Raw genomic sequence first — 16984 nt, 5'->3', positions numbered from 1 at the left:
ACTCTGTGGTAAATTTGCCCGGTAGTTAAGAACGTGGCTCGGGCAAACACAGAGAGGATGTACTCGACCAAAATGCATTGTGTTTGACCCGTAACTATGGTCTTAACTCCCGGACACATACATTTCCCGCGAATTTGATCAAACGCTACCCCCAGTTGTTCATTCCTTGAGTCGGTCTAATTTTCTAACGAGACTCAAACAAATTCGTACGGTAAGTCAGTCTCGATACGAATTTATAAACGAACGAATCGGTATTCTAAACTGTCGATATTTAATCAACGTTAAAGCGTTATGCCATTGATTCTTTCTCGTGGAACACGTATTAACGATGGTTAAATTCCAGTGAAAATTTGCTCGCGAAAAATGGTGTTCCATGCGAGATTTGGCACGTCGTTCGCGCGCAGAGATGCACGTCAAAAGCATTTTTGACGATGGTGAAAACTAGTATCTCTCTGCGGGATCGTTCAACGAGAACGGGCACAAAATTCGCATAGCTGATTTACAAAAGGGCCGGCGAATAAAGGCCGGCAAAACGTAAACGGGTGTGTGGGTGTACGCGACGGATTCTGTATGGTGTATTTATCGGTGTGGAAGCACGCAAGGGAGCGTGTGCGCCGCGTACGTGTCCCGGGTTTCTCGCGTGTGTACCATCCGACAGTATAGGCGAGGTTCGCCGGGTTCTCTCTCGATGACGTAGCCCCGTTGTTGAAAATGGAAATGGAAGTGTGTCACTGGGTCGATGGAGCTCTTTTCCTCCGTTCTTTCTCTTTCCTTTTCCCCGGCCCCGGCTACTACTCGTTCGGGTTCGCCGTGTCCCTTTGTTCCGTAGCACAGATGCATTAGCTTCAGACACGACCGCTACCCTTTTGTCCGGTCTTTCACCTCGCCTCGCTCTCAGGTCCATCCGGCGAACCATCTCCTCCGCTACTTCTCGTTTTCATTTTCGTTTTCTTTCCACTTGGCGCATCCAACTTCGAAGAACGATTCCCACCTGGCCCAACGAAAATTCTTTCGCCCGACGCGAACTAACAACTTATCTTCCTGGAAAAATGTTTCTCCTTCGATCCCGGCCAGTGTATCGATCTTCCTACAACCACGATTACCCGACTGAAACGTATTTACTTGGGTACATCGGGCTTCGTTAATAATTACCGGGCAAACGATACGACTAAACCCGATGGACTGGCAGTACCGGCACGTTGTTATACCTCGATCAATAATTACCGTGTAAAGTGATAAAGTCGTTAAAATGATTATAATTAATGCAACGTTGTACACGTTTCGGATACAGATGAATTCTATTTGAGGTACATCTCGATTTCGTTCGCGAATAAACAGCAGGAGTTTCGCACTCGGTTCTTACGGGATTAAAAAGAATTTTCCGAGGTACGTTCGTTTATCTAAAATTCCCCTGAACGTCCATTGCGAAAGGTAGATCTTACGTAGCCAGGATCGATGATTTGGTCAGGAATATAGAAAAATGTATGAACGTTGGTTTCGGCTATCATCGATTCGGTAGCTACAGAAAAAACAGCATCACCTGAACGAGCTGTTACGATTTAACGATCGTACGTCGGGAAAAGCAATCCCCGTTGCAACGTTCACTCGCATCGTAGCTCCTTTTTCCCCCGTTTCCCTGCTTCCTTTTTTCCTTCCCTCTGTGAGCCACAATAAAAATCCATGAACGTCTACGATGTTTTGCAGGTGCGCTCGCGTATCTATCATTGCGGGCATCGAAACACACGGCAACCGCTTCCTTTTGTTCCGATTGCCGCCGTAAATACGATTTATGCGATTTCTGTATTTCCATTTCACGATATCCACGTTCCGAGAGACAAACGCGACGAATAAACGGGGCAAGAGCAACGAACAAGGAAAACGTCAAAGATAAAGGAACAGTGGAGGGGAAGGGGCCCAAAAGGATTTTAAAGGCGAACGTTAGATATCGCTATCGTTTCGAAAGTTTAGCGCGCATTATGCGGCAAGCGCTTTCGATAAAACCGTTCGGCGTCGAGTATCGAACGGCACAGAATCGGGGTCCGACCCGATGGATGCTCGTGTATATTCCATGAGACGCCGCGGATCGACGTGACGCGCCCATAAATCTTTACCCGCGTCACGAATAACTGTTCTACCCGGTCGCCCACGTGTCCGAAAATATATCTGTGCGTATATCAAACCGTCGAAGACGTCTCCGGTCCAATAGGCGTCTCCGCCGGTCATTGATCACGCCGCCGGCTTTTACAATGAAATTTCCAAGTGCAACTCCGACGGACGCTAAGGTCGGGCCACGCCCCGTTCAAATTCTACCTCCCGTTTCAATTTCCGACGTCGACTTCGCGAAACATACGAAATCTTGGAAGAAGCAAATAGGACGTGTTATTCAAACGGGTTTCTAACAGACAGCGAGAATTTTCTAGCACGCGTAGACGCATCGTTCATGTGAGTCAAATGCGTTCCCAACACGGTGCATTACGCACGAGTCTCATAAGGGCGTGTAACCGTACACCGGCTAGCATAGCTATAGAAATCTCATGCTATTTCCGGAGAGGAAAGAGTGGCCGGATATTACTTCTACCCGAGCCCTCCGTCTTGTCACCGAGAACAAGTTTTGTTTCTGACAGGCTCGGTCTGACGCAGGATCCGTACTGTCCGTAACGGAATGGTTTCTTACTGGCTACGTATGTCGCCGAAACCATCGGCAAAATCGGTGCCGTAATAATAAAATAATAAAGATTACGACGCTAGTCTTGTCGGGTTGCGACGCCTCGGCGACGCACGGAGACTGTCCAGTACGTCCCGTTACGAAGAGTACGAATCCAGACCTACATTCGCCCAGCTTCGACATCGCGTCGTCGTCGTCGTCGTCCGCCCGTTATCGAGCTCGGGCTTGGCTTTTCTCCATCGAGCTTTTCTCTCGGACGCGGAATCTGCTACGTGGTAGTAGCTCCTTCGGGAAAATTTCTTCCCTCGAAACCAGACACAATAGGTGAACGGGAAACGATATTGTAGAAAACTCTGTTCATGCTTAGATCAATACCTTGTTAGTATACTTCTTCTTATTATAAAATTGATTAGGATCCTCTGATACTTGAATCTCTTGTTCATCTCGAGCTCACTGGATTTGATACTCGTCGGTGTTAATGCACGCGATCCTCGACTCCGACGCTCGAAACCGATACGGGGTATGCAAATGTGAAGTGGGAATCCGTTGCCATACATCAAGAAACACCTTTGCTCGACGTCGCACCGTTTTCTCTTAATTTGTTACAATTTGTTACTGTTTTGTTGCGCGACTTAACGCCGAGTCATTTGTCTGTTTCAGGTACGTACATCCCGAGGCATTTCCTTTGCCATTTCTCCTCGAGTCGCTCGAAGACGTCGCGTCACGTAAGTACTATAATTAAGACGCGCATCCAATTATCTCACTCAGTCGTTAAAATTTCCCGTTCCCATTGCAAATACCGGGTTTGATAAATAATCGGTTAGAACAAATACCTGGCAAAAAGCTTTTCATCAAATATAATACGTAGTATGTAATAAAGCGAAGGATATAAAAGGGTCGTCACTGCGCGCACAATAAATTGTTCTCTTACAAAGGTTTTTTACGCGATATTTAATATAGCTTGAAAACTTTTTGGAATGGTAGATCTAATGACGTTTTTTGACGGTACTCTAAATACGGTGAGTTTAGAAACGGCGCAGAAACGTTCGCTCTGTGTTATTTCGAATTGTCAGCAATTACTTTCTCGCGTATTCCACCGTCCGACCCTGTTGTTCGGCCGGGCTTTGCGCGTCGAAAGAATTCTTTTGATCCTCGGCAACCCCCCGCGTTTGCATCTATTTCGGCCTCCGATTGCATTCTCCAGCGGCATGCACGCGATGCAATATAGCCGAGTTGCGTAACCCGTTGGCTCGCTCGTAGCCGACGCGACGAGACGAGCCGGGGCGGAGGTTTCCAAGCAGTCGGTGCGTTAAATCACAAAGGCGGCCCGACACGATCACCCCTCGCTCTACCCAGGGTTTAAATGTTTTCATATTCCCTGATATTCTGTTTCCCCCTGTCGCCCTCATTGAAATCCGATTTTCTTTGTCATATTGAAATTTCGCCCCACGGCTCGCTGTAAACGACGGGCGCAAAAGCCCTCTTTTATGGAATTGATATTTTAGCTCTGGTAATTAACCGATCCCGGCGTTGGCCCATTCCGAGTCGTATTTGCCCGGAACGCGAACCGTCTGTGACAAATTGCGCGCGCGAAATTTAATCCGTAGCTCGATAGTTTGGTTGCGTGCAAAAAAAAAACGACAAACAGATGGTTCATCGAGTCCCGCGTGAAAATTCATAGCCGACGATTTGTCTCGGCCAATGATAAATAGAAACGGGTATCCACGTTCCATTAGCCGTTCGTAAAAATCCGGTTTCCTGAATAATTTTCGCGAACGCATCCAAGAAGTGGAGCGCTAATGACCGCTGAATTTATGCAAATCGCATGCATGTATGAAATTAATCTCGATAGGACGCGTCTACTTACTTAAAGCAAACACGGATAGGAGGGTTAAAGACGCTCGGGGAACTCGGTAATTAATTAAACGGAACCGGAGCCAGGCCTCCTCTTGCCGCCGTTTCTACGAGTGGCAACGGTATCGACACGACGACGACGACGACGCGACGTCGTAATATATGTAGCATTGCTCTCGGAACAGATACGAGCCACCATGCCTTATCCGCGGCTTCATATTCATAGAACAATCAGGGCGTAATCGAGCGTAACATAATTATCGCCGACGGCTTCAATGATTCCGAGAGACGTACCGAGCATGCACTATTTCCTCTTCCACCCTCGGGCCAGCCTGGTTATCACCGAGTCTCAGGATAATCATCTCCAACTCGCGGTTTTTAATACGACTCTTTAACTAGATAACATGGATGAAGCTCTACAAGATCCTTGTTGATCATAAGTATTGTAATAATAAATAATACAATATAGATGCAACGATTCGTCGACTAATTGATACTACATGCAAATGGATCGAATAAACAAATACGTACAAGCGCGATCGTCTACGATGCAATTACGTCCTAAAACTTTGAGATTGTTCCCACGTACAGGAAAGTGTAATCAGATTACGCAGTGATTAAATCGACGAGATGAGCCGCGTTCGATAAGAGGCGAATATTCATACGCGCCTCGACAGCTTTTGAAAAGATACCGGGAGAAAATCGCGCGCACGAGAGAGAGACGGCGATAGCGGAAGTCTGTACTATTTACGAGCAACCCTAGCCACTGCCGCAATGAGAGTTCCGAGTGCGCTCTCGGTTGAATATATTCAATCCGCCAGCGAGCGTGCAAAGTAATGAAGACAGTAATTGAAGTAACCGGCTCGTGACTGTTAGATACCTACCGCCGGCCCTAGCGTGCAGACAGCCAGAACGACAACCGTTGCAACGTCTGTCCGAGCACGAGTTGGGTACATCGTGAACATTGTTGCACCCGATTAATGAACAGACCGAAACCGTTTGAGTGTCATTTTTAAAAATCCATTTTACGCATGAATCCCTGTTATCGTTCGTGCACTCCATTCGGCTTTTCATATTTCGCGATTCATCGAACCCTTTCGCGAACGCATAAAATCTGCAGCCGATCAATGAAACAGTACGGAGTCGTTTTATCATTTGTTCTCGTTACCTATCACTCGAAACTCTGACGAAATCGTTGATGCTCGGCCGTCGTGTCACTGGAAAATGACAGAGCGCGACGAGAGATCGTGCTCTCGAATCGAAGAATGAGTACGTGCCGTAGGATCGCGGTTATTATCGTACGATTAGCCCGTGACGGAAACGCTGCCGGATCCGAGAACGTCTATTAGAAAATCGCATTCCGCTCCTCAAGAGTAGCTATTAGGTCTGACCATAATAACATCTCGAATCTCTTGAAAAAACTGTTCATTCAATTGGAGGAAGTAAACATGTGATCTAAGAAAAACAGATCAGCCCGTGGAGTCTCGAGGATGAAAATAATGTTTTGAACCCGGATGGAAATATATTAGATTTTCCGGATTTCCTACCCAATTGTAATAACCGTGAAAGCCAGATTTAAATGATTTAACACTGGGGATAAGTCCGTGATCATGGCCAGCCATCCGGTATAATTGGATCCGATTGTCTTGGGGCTTGGAATATGCAAATCGATTCATATTGCTCGCCGATATTCCCGGCCGATGCCTGTTTCTAGAATCGCTCTAGAAAGATTGAAATCAAGGATTGAAAGGTGACACAACGAGACGGAACGTAATGGAAAATTACCGGAGACGTAATATCCGGATTCGAATTAAACTTGAATCGGATAGGAAACGCGGCCCGAATACAATTTTATTCGACGGGAGATTCTCCAATGGAATGAAAAATCCTACTTGCGAATTCCGTCAGGGAAACTTGTACAAGAAACGAAATTAGCTAACGCTGTAATGCACCGCGAGATACCATTAGTATTTTTACTAAATAAGTTGTCGACTAATTTCTGATTCCCCTTTTGATCGAAAGGGAGAGACTCGTTTTAATCCAATTACATCATTACCGTGTATGTGCTCGCTCTGATCATTATCACCGAAGTAGCTCTACAGGGTGAATCGATACGAAACACTATTTGAAATTCAGCTCGTGTCAATTAACATTTGAATTACTGCGTCAGCTATTAAAATAATTACCATACGAAATAGCGTATTAATTTTTATTACGATTTTAATGTACCATATAAACGGATCAATATTTGATAACGCGAAACGCTGGGCGTTCTATACAATTTAGATCGGATCGAACCATCCGAGTTTCCCTCCTTCTTATCGAGGTAAGAAATTGTCACGGTTCGAAGGACCATGATGTCGGGTTTGAAAAGGACGAAATTGCGCCGGCTGTTGAAATCCTGATCGTCGTTCGGAACTTCATCCTGCATCGCGTCTGATTACACGTTGCCGCGTCGTTATCTGGTAGCTTCTCGCGAGCATTACCTCGGATTATGATGTGTAAATGTAGGTTGGATTGCCACGGGATCCCGCTGCGATTGAATTTTACGACTCGGATAATAAAAATTCTCCGGGACTGTGCATCGATCGTTCTCCAAATTACGGACAACGTGCATATACGAGGACGATCACGACTGATTCGAAACATTGTATCCTCCTAGAAAGTACCGTGAATCTGCGAGTCTCGTTTTCGTACCTGATCGGCCGATTAAAAGTAAAATAGAAATGACGTTTGTCCGAACGCGGTCGGCCGAGAATCGTGATTCTGTCGATTGGAATCGATGCGCGGATAAAAGAATCGTTTGCACGGGGGCGATGTAGGTCAAGCAACCGCGGAAACCGGATTCGATGTCACCGTCTCTCGTCGTTTTCCGATGCGCGCTGTTTGCCAACCCTGCAGACAAAACCCAACGGGCAACTTCGCCGTGGGTGGCACATATTGCGTCGTCCGAGTTCCCGGGCTTCCGCGTACCCGCAGGGCGAAGGAGGAACACCCGTAGGAGGCGCACGTGGTGCACGTAGAAAAACGCGAACGAGTGCTCTTCATAGCGCGGCGAAAAGGCTCGGTACCGTTGGAGAACCACTCAAAAATTCCATAAATTTTTAAAGTGTCCTCGGTAAAGGCGAACTTTTTTTTCGGGGACACCCTCGTTGTCGACGAGAAAGATGGAGAGGGGAAGAAGGAAAATAGGCGGGTACGGTGACCCGGCGAAAGAATAATTCCTTTGTACTTTGAGCCATCGCTCGGGATCGTCTGCTGAGTCTTTTTCCCTTTTCACTCTACGTTCCGTGGATTTTTTAATATTTAACCCGAAACGTCTCCCTCGGACGATATCGTCAACCTTTGGGGTCGAGTGCCGCGGTAAAATCACGATATCGTGAATTTCAACCGCCGACCATACCCACTCTGTTTAAGTGAAATTTCGATTTAACCCCGTCCGTTGTATGCTCTCGGCAAACTACGATATTAATTAGAAAAATAAGTTTCGAATATCGCGACGGATTTTCCATGGTCTCGCGCAAGAGACGACCGGGGGCGAGTTTATCGAACGAGATAGAGCCGCAACGAATTCGAGGTTCGCGGATAGATAGTGGCACTTTCGGGTAAACGACGGTAGGTTCTTCTCGTTCCTTTGGACAACCGGGATGGTACAAAGAGAGCTCAAGACGAGAAGAACGAACCATTTCAACGGAACTGTCTAGTAAGTACAAAAGGAGGAACTGGGAATCTCTTTCCCCCCTTCCCTTCGCTGTCTTTTCCATCGCCGCTGCCTCTTTTCTCCCGACGCTGGGTCGGAGGGAGATAGCCGGGGCTTCGATTTTGTCACTCAGTCACTTGAATGCTCCGGCGATCTCCTCCGAGTTACTCTCTCTTCCGTCGCCGTGGCACGACCGAGGTCTCTTCCACCTTGGAAATATCAGTTTCCATTCGAATGCTCGCGAGAGCCAGCGGCGGCGGCGAGTTTCCCTCGACGCCTTCCTTCTTTCTTCCACCTTTTGAAACCCCGACGAGCACGCGCACGCCCGCACACAGCCGCCGCCGCCACCGCATCGTGGAAGGCTTTTCAATGCGGTGAAAAATTCGCGTAGCTACGCGGTCCCGCCGCCTACCCCGGGTCGAACGGGTCGCACACGTCATTCCGTGTTTTCTGGTTGGTGTGACATTTCCACTCGACGTCAGATTTCCCTGCTTCTGTCTCATCCATACGAATCTACGAATGCGCAATGCATAGCTGGCACCGGTGCTGCTCGCCTTTCTATTCACGTACCTCTTTCACGCGGATGAACTTTCTGTGTCAGCCAAACAAGTCTGTCTATATAAAAATCTAGTCTACGGTATTACTAATTACCACTGGCTTTCTTCGAATCAAATCCGTAAGTTTGTTCGGATTCGGAGAATCTTCGAACGACTCGTCGTGATTAAATAAGTAATAAGCCTTCGGATCTGCAAGTTCCTCCACCAAATTGTTTCACCCTCGACGGCATTCGCGACAACGAATCACGTGACGAAACTTGATATACGATTTCTAACTCCACGAACGTCAGTACTGACAGCGAGTACCAATGTAGGAATATCTAAAAGGAAGAGGGGAACTGCGAACTGCACTTACCGCAAATCGGCGGACGCAATTTCGGTCTTACTGCCGAAAGAATGGAAGCAGTTCGGAAAATAAAAAATCCAGTATCGACGGGAATCATTGATCGTTAAGAAGCAGGGATCCGTAATGCGCGATGGTACGCGACTCTCGTCACGCCGCCTGCTCTTATCCCGCTTGTATAGAATTCATTCCCAGCGTTCGCGTCAACGAGAGATTCAGCAGCCCCTTAACTCCTTTCACGACTATCGGCTTTCGAAACTTATTGCTGGCGCGCGGAAAATTTACACCTCGGTTGTAGAAGCTCACAATGACTCGCGAGATACCGGCGGGTGTACCTTCTCGGATGCTCGCGGAAACGCTTGGAATATTTCTCATCTCGTGATTAATACAGAACGCGATTCCCTCGTTATCAAACCAAGCGATTATCAAGCATTATGTGGAAACGATGAAACCAAAGAGTAGAACGCTATCGATGAACTTTGAAAGGATCGAAAAATGTTTGTAACGTGCCTAAAGGTGGAATTTGTATTTTCGCAATTCTGGGCGCGTCGGCCGGGTGAAAGCTGTTGCACGGTGAGCTGACGCGTGCTGTTTCAAATTAGATTTCGATACATGTTTTATAGCGGTACGTGTTTTTCGCACGTACCAATATCCGTAATATCCGGCATCAGGAAAGGACCGCGCGGACGGTCAACTGCAACGCCGGGAATAAGGTTATTCGAAACTTCGTTTATTGGCTACGAAGAAAATAACACGTGCCGAATACGTGCGTCACAGTCCACTTGTACGCGGACAGTCCTATTTTTTTTTTTTTTCTATCCAAACTTTTTAATGAACTTTTCCCACGCGACATCGAACGATGGAAACTTGCGCGATACATGGGATACGTTTCTCGAGGTATACGCGCACTTCGCTAATTCTTTTTCCGATTACAGAAGATACTTTGACGATACGATGCACGGAGCCTGTTAATAGTGTGAATCAGTGAACTCTGAGGAATTCTATTCTACAGATACATAAAGCATCGACTTCCATTTCATCGCGATAACGTAGCGGAGCGCTCTTTTCTCGAATGTAACTTGCCAGCCGGCTTCGGTTAGACTCGCCTTTCGTATTACGGAAAGAGGAAGTGGATGAAAAGGGTAGAGCCACGGGGATAGAGTGCGCGGAAGCAGGACGAAGAGAGGCAGACGTCGATTCGATTTCATTTCTTCCCGCCGCGCTCTACGGATCGCGGCTGGTACAAGCTCGCTCCGTTTGAGCTTTTAATGGCCAGATACGGGGAGCCAGCTTACGCAATTAAACCGGGACCGGTAACGAGTTCCACCCCCGCGCCGGGCACACGAGTTAAGTGAATTAAATCCACTCGCCGCGTACTGGTACGTAACTACCACCACCGCCACGTAGTCGATACTGTAAGTGTAAGCGGTCAGCGAAAGATACTATTACGTCGTGACGTTCGATCAATTCGACTTGCCGTTTAGTTCGGCTACGCAAATGGCCATTGCCCCAGACTCGTCGCGGAGTTTATAGAATTTCATTTCTCGGGCGACTCGGAGAGGGAGAATTTCACGTGGCAAATGATCGTAATTAATTCGAATGAAAATTTCGGAATCACCGGCATGTAATTGATGCTAGGATCGTAAGTTACCAGGAAAGATACCATTAGATCGTAACGATAGATGAATTGGAAAACAGCCGAATAATTGAACTGTTAAAATGATTCGATAAAAATTAATGAGTCACTTTTATACACTTACTATTTTAATGCATTATGAATGAAAATGTTAATCAAAGAGGATTTCGTGTAATAAATGATCGCAATTAATTTTAATTCGAACGAGGATAATGTAACTGTTGACATAAAATATTACGATTCGTTATTAAATAGCAGCGACCGTGGTTGGGATTCGAGACTTTTTCAACCGTAATTTACTTTTTCCTCCATTCACCTCGACGAGGATGTTAATTAAACTCTCGCCGCGAAATACTGTTCATTCACGCATACTTGCGGCCGTCGCTGCGCCGCGTCGGTTTTATACGCGGCTAACAGGAAGTAGAATTACAAAAGATCGGATCAATAAATCGATCGGATTCCTCCAATTTAATTATCCATGCAAATCCAACGCTAGCGCGGAACGTCGAATCGCAAACGCTGTATATACAATCTGCTAACACGGACGGACGTGACCAGGCAAAATATAGCTGGGTCCGCGAAAACTTTTGGGAATAACGGAATTAAATATTTTGCAAGTATAATTCGCCTTATAAAGTATTTCGCGCAAACAAGATTAGACGCGGGACGACTTATTTCCTGCACGGTACGACTTCAACTTTCATAAAGCCGAAATGTCGTCGCGGCGTGAATAATTCTTTCTCCTTGTTTTATATTCCGCTAAAATAAATTGCGTCGCGCGGCTAACGTTTCGATGATCAAATTTAATTGCGCTCGCCCAAATACCGGGGATGGTTTTAAACCGAAATTCACAACAGAGACTGATACGATCGAACAAAACGAATCGAGGCTCGCACGAATCCCTGATTCCATCGAATCGATTCGAGTCCGTTCTTTCTGAATCCCAAAGACCGGACTCTGTGCTATTGAATTCAGTGCCCGCGAATTCCGACCCACGCCCAATCCAGTTAAGTGAATTAATTCCGCGTTATCCGTGTCTACGTATGTTGGCGAAGAATTCGTAGCGAGTATAGAATCCCATTTTCTGATTCATCATAATTACATTTTTATCCAGAATAAAATATTTAGGATGTACAATTGAGGAACAGAATTTGCTCATTAAATATCGCAGCATGCACTCCGCCGCGTGCTTCCAGTATTTCGAATAAAATACCAGTAAAGAAAGAGATTACCAGATTTGAAGAGCATGGAAAACAAAGGTTCCATTAGTGCCGTTCTTATCTCGCTGTACGTCCATTCGAATGAGTATTATACATTTATATACGCCGCGCGCGTGTATGCAAAGGGTAGAAGAGGAAGAGGAGGAAGAGGAGGAGGAGAAGCTCGGTCGTATTTGCATTTCGCGGGAACGGGAACGCGAAATTCGCTCGGCGATACGCGAGTCCCGAGCCTCGTCCCCGCGTCACTCCGCGCGGATGACATTGTCGCGAGAGGAGCTGTTTAATCTGGCTTAATGGCGAGCGCTCCGAATGCTTAACACTTCATCCTTCTTAAATGAGCGACAGCCGGCTCGGCTCGGCGGCGGTGGCGGCGGCGCGGCGTGCTGGGCGACTATTTCATCGGCGCCGCGTTGAAAGACCGATGTTTAACAGTGCAATACAAACGAAACGCGACACGCTTGATACGACGCGAATTCTTTCTCGCGTTCCTTTCAATTGTAAGCCGATTGTTCACGTTCCTTTTTCGCGGCCAAGTTTCATTTTTAATTAAGTATATTACGGGACTGGTTTGAGAGCCGAGTGAAAAATCCTAAATATGGCCAGACGCGTCGTCGGCTCGTACTACTGAAAATTACTCTTGCTACCCGAACTGTTCGTCTTTTAACAGAGGAACGGTCGGAACGGATAAACCGTACTAGTCGGTCACGTTCGACGCGCGCCTCTCGGTCATCGATCGTCGAGCCCTTGGCGCGTTGGGAAACGGCAGCGGCTAATAAAATATAATACCATTTCCTCTGGCGAGGCACGTAGACGCGACTTAATAAAAGGTAAAACGTAATGCGGCATTGAGCGGCGCTCTCGCATCGCGGTTCCCCGAAATCAGCTCGCTGTATACACACACGGTGCGACTCTGACTCGTATGCAACGCCGGGCCCGGTGCATAATGGCACGCTCCGCGGTACGTACGCGATCCGGTCGGAAGATTGCGCCGCGAAGGCTGCACGATAATCATCTGGATATTGCTCCTGCGTTGCATCCGAACGTCGGCGCGGTACGAGGATCGGCCAATACGCCGCGCGCCGGGATCAGATAATTCGTATTCAAACCGTCCGCTCGGCCATACCCGATGCAATGGCCCGAACCTATCGGCAGCGATCTCGTGCTCGACGGCTAGGCGACTAGACGTGGCCGGCACACGACGCAAAGGCTCGGCCACGCACCGTACGATGCACCGAGACAGATAACGTATCATCCGTCCTCGACATTGTTTCGCGCGCTCCTTTCGATCATATTCCAGAGCGCTCAGATTCGAACCGGATTGCAAGTAAAATGCACCGAGATAGATGTGCAACATAATACGTTTATAACATTGTACCTAATGCTCGTTTATAATTTTCTTCTGAACGCGTGATGATCCGTCTCTCTCTCTCGACGTCGTTTCCCATGTCTCGCGCTCTTCGGGATAATTCCTTTCGTCAAGCGTTTCTAGAGCACTCGGTTCGCTCGATTCGACGCGGATTAGACGCGGTCGGCACAGGATGCGCACGTAAGGGGCCACACGCAACGGTTCGTTTCGAGGCGGATGAGGGGATCGAATTTACGGTGAACTTTATTATCTTGTTATATTTATCCTTCTAATAACGGATGCGCGGTTTACGACTTGGTGAATCATTTCCTGCGCGGCTTACGCGGCGCTCGAAAATAAAGCGAGATCCCTAGATGGGAAAATATATGGTATCTATTATCGCCAAAAGTGACCATTAACCTAGCGGTTCGCTACGTTTCCTACGGCGCAGTAGTATGCGTATAAACGTAAATCACGCGCGGAGTCGTTGCACGCGTTGCCGGCCGGGCAGCGGTACTAACTTTGGAGAACGCAATAGCGCGCCAAATTATTTGCGGTACATCTTGTCTTTGATTTACTGCCGTGGCAACTGCAGAGCACATTGTCAACAACCAGGATTTAATGCCAACTGCTGAGACACTAATTATCGCTAGACTCAACAACAACAACAAGTAAACTTGTTACCTCTAATGATCTATACAATGATACTAAAGCCGTTTTCCCAGTCCCGGTAGACTTGACCGCGCTCACAATTGTAGTTTCCAAATTGCGTTTCTGTCCTCGTTGCGTACCAATCAAACGAGCCGAACTTCCTTTCGTTTAAGCCTGCGACGATGAATCGAATCACGCCATGTTAAATCACGAAGAAGAGTATGCGACTCATGGAGGATGAACAGTCCGCGTGGAATCGTTTTTACGTCAGATTCCAGTGGCCGGTGTCGCGCCCCGTCCTTCGCCACGGGCTCGAAGGCGAGAGTATCTCGATTTTTCCGAGACCGCGAACTCGTCACGAACGTACGCGATCCCTCCGGAGAGCGCGCAGGTTTCTCGGAGAGTGAAACGGCACCGGAATTAAGTTGTCGGTGGAGATACGAACCGAGCTGGTCACGTTATCGCGACACACGGATCGTGGCATGCGCCCACCACCTGCACCAACGGCCGCGGCGGCGGCCTTGCATTAAGCTTCGCCGTCCACCGCGAGGAACCGATCTCCGCTCGGCATCGGGGACGTACATACGCGCGCCGAGACGTGCTCCTTGCAAATCGAACGGCCGCGCGGAGATGTTCTCCGGCGATTTCTTTCTTCCGTGAACGATCTCGCGCAGGTACCGATAAGGCTACACGGTCAGTAAATTTTCGCCGCGTTCTGCTCAAGTCGAGCCGCGCGTCCGTAATGCTCCGGCACGATGGGATGGAACGCGTTCCGAGATGCGTATTAGCATTACGAGAATCATCGGATAAATTGAATATACTTGTTCCATTTGTACGTAAAAAGAGGAGAATGATGATCTATGGGGCGGAGAATCGCGATAGACGGATGAGACCGTGACCAGTGTCGAATCTAGGAAATTTGAAAAGCGGGTCGCGGGTAGACGGGAAATGCGCACGGTAGACAGATCGGTACTGGTGTGGTGCGCAGCGTGACAAGATTGCCGATGCTATCGGATGTGTCTTCGCTGATGAAGGTTGTAACCTCGGCCGGACCCCATTTATTAAACCGCGTCTGTTCCTAGCGACCAAGCAGCCGAGAGTCAACAGGCATGCAACCAACTCTCCGTCTCTCTCTCCCCGGTGAACCTGCTACGTTTACCGGCGGGTAGCCTAGACCGAGAGAGAGCCAGCCGGCTGTCGCGATCCTTGGGCTTCGCAGATTGCAATCAGTCATATTAGCCGGACACACCTCGAATATGTGTGGCCATCTGGCACGTAACTATCCATAGTGCGCAGGGTTGCCGGCAGAACTAACGGTCCTACGTTTGACGTAATCACCAGAATGTGCTCGCACCAAGTTCCGAGACGGCTTCTCTTCTTGATTCCCGCCTCGCAGTGGAGGATACGTTCGCCTGTCTCTCGGTGTCTCGATCTAAGATACACGATATCGCGGAAAATCGTTTTCGAGGGCGCACCTCGATAGCGGCCACACCTCTCCCAGACGTGCCGGCATCCGTTCCGGTGGATTTCATTCTTTTACACTTGGGATTTGTTAAACGACACCCGGAATGACTAAACACGATCCAATAGAAATGTTCGCGGCGTTGCAGGTTTTAGAAGTCAAGGTCTGCGTTACCTTGATCTCTTCGAAACGAGGAACAGACTTTTAAGACGGTTTTCATTGTGAGAGAATTGAAAGGCTAAAAAGTATCGGCATTGAACGTGTCCCTATTAGAGATCGTGCTATCGCGTTACTCGAGGCTCGAGATACGATATCGCAGAAAATCATTTTCGAGACCGTACACGAGATAAATCATGACTCTCGACTATCGTGCGACCACGCCTTTCATAGACGTGCTAGCGTTCATTCGACTCGATATCTTGTTCTCGGAACAACTTGCCGCGGTTCGTAAGGTCGCGGGGTGATACATGCGTCACCGCTTTGGCACCCGTGCCATGGGTAACCACGGTTCGTGCGGCTAAAAATCGTACAAATTGCTAACGGGACCGGAAAGGAAAAGACTCGAACGCGATTTTTAATTAAGTATCTAATCAAACTGATTCGCCGTAACGTCGTTCGGTAAATGAAATTGATGGAAGTCGATCGATGCCGTGATTCTCCATCGCACGCAATGTTGGCTGCGGATTACCTCGCAGCTCTCTCTCTCTCTCTCTCTCTCTCCTCCGACTCCTGTCTGTTATCCAAAGGCGGATCTCGTATCGAAGATTCGATATCGCGGAATAACGCTTTTGCGATTGAACGTGAAACGCGTTCACCGCGCACGTTTCTCGTGGCCACTGGGCCCTGACACCTATTCTGCATCCTAGCTTCATTTTATTTCAAAGAACTAGCCTCGAGGCAAGGATATACACCTCCCCTGTTTCTCACAGGAACATCGTGTGACCCACGATCAAAGAAATCTCGCGACGACTCTCGTGGGTGCATTCATCAACGAGGAAAATGTATTGCAACTGGTTAAAGGAGGAGCGATCCTTTTAAAAATGCGCAAAGTAATAGTTTAGCCCGATACTCGTTTGATATTCCACTGAATACCTGTTTCGCATTACGTGCCCTTGCCTCGCAATTATCGGATGAAATCTTATAAAAAATGTTTTAAACCGATTCCAATATTTCAAGTTGATAAAAGCGCGTCAAGGACAATGGGGCTGATAATATGGCGTCATTCCCTTGGTAGACTTAATTATTCTATAGAATTCTTTCGTAATAGCATTATCGAGTAATCCTCTTTTCATAATAAAGCACCGTTCGGTATCTCGTTCGATTATCATATAAGAGGCTTAAATTTCCCTAAAAATAGCTTTCTGTCAAATAAATTCTACCTTAAAAAATGTTTCGATGATATTCAGGCGTTTATCTTTTGTCAATATTTGCTGCATTTTATGTGACACCATTAAGGATGTATAGGCTATACACTTAAACAATGCTAGCGTGTTGAATTTGTTATTATAGATTCCTATTACTATTAGAAAGCTACCTGCAACAGTTTAAATC

General features: G+C 47.5%; 1 protein-coding gene across 5 annotated transcripts in view; it reads left to right on the top strand.

The window, feature by feature from the left end:
- LOC108630703 (CCR4-NOT transcription complex subunit 6-like twin) overlaps positions 1-16984 on the top strand; it is a 239120-nt gene that overhangs the window by 192862 nt on the left and 29274 nt on the right. The window contains exon 2 of one of the 5 annotated variants that reach the window (XM_026818253.1): positions 3326-3390. The exons of the other annotated variants lie outside the window; for them this stretch is intronic. The gene's annotated coding sequence lies outside the window, so the exon portion shown is untranslated. The remainder of the gene's footprint in view (positions 1-3325; positions 3391-16984) is intronic. 5 annotated transcript variants of the gene reach the window in all.

This window comes from Ceratina calcarata, unplaced genomic scaffold (assembly GCF_001652005.2).
Source record: "Ceratina calcarata isolate Rehan_Ccalc_2016 unplaced genomic scaffold, ASM165200v1 scaffold78.2, whole genome shotgun sequence".
Taxonomy (NCBI): domain Eukaryota; kingdom Metazoa; phylum Arthropoda; class Insecta; order Hymenoptera; family Apidae; genus Ceratina; species Ceratina calcarata.
The sequence above is the reverse complement of the archived record's forward strand: the minus strand, read 5'-3'. Positions and strand labels throughout refer to the sequence as shown.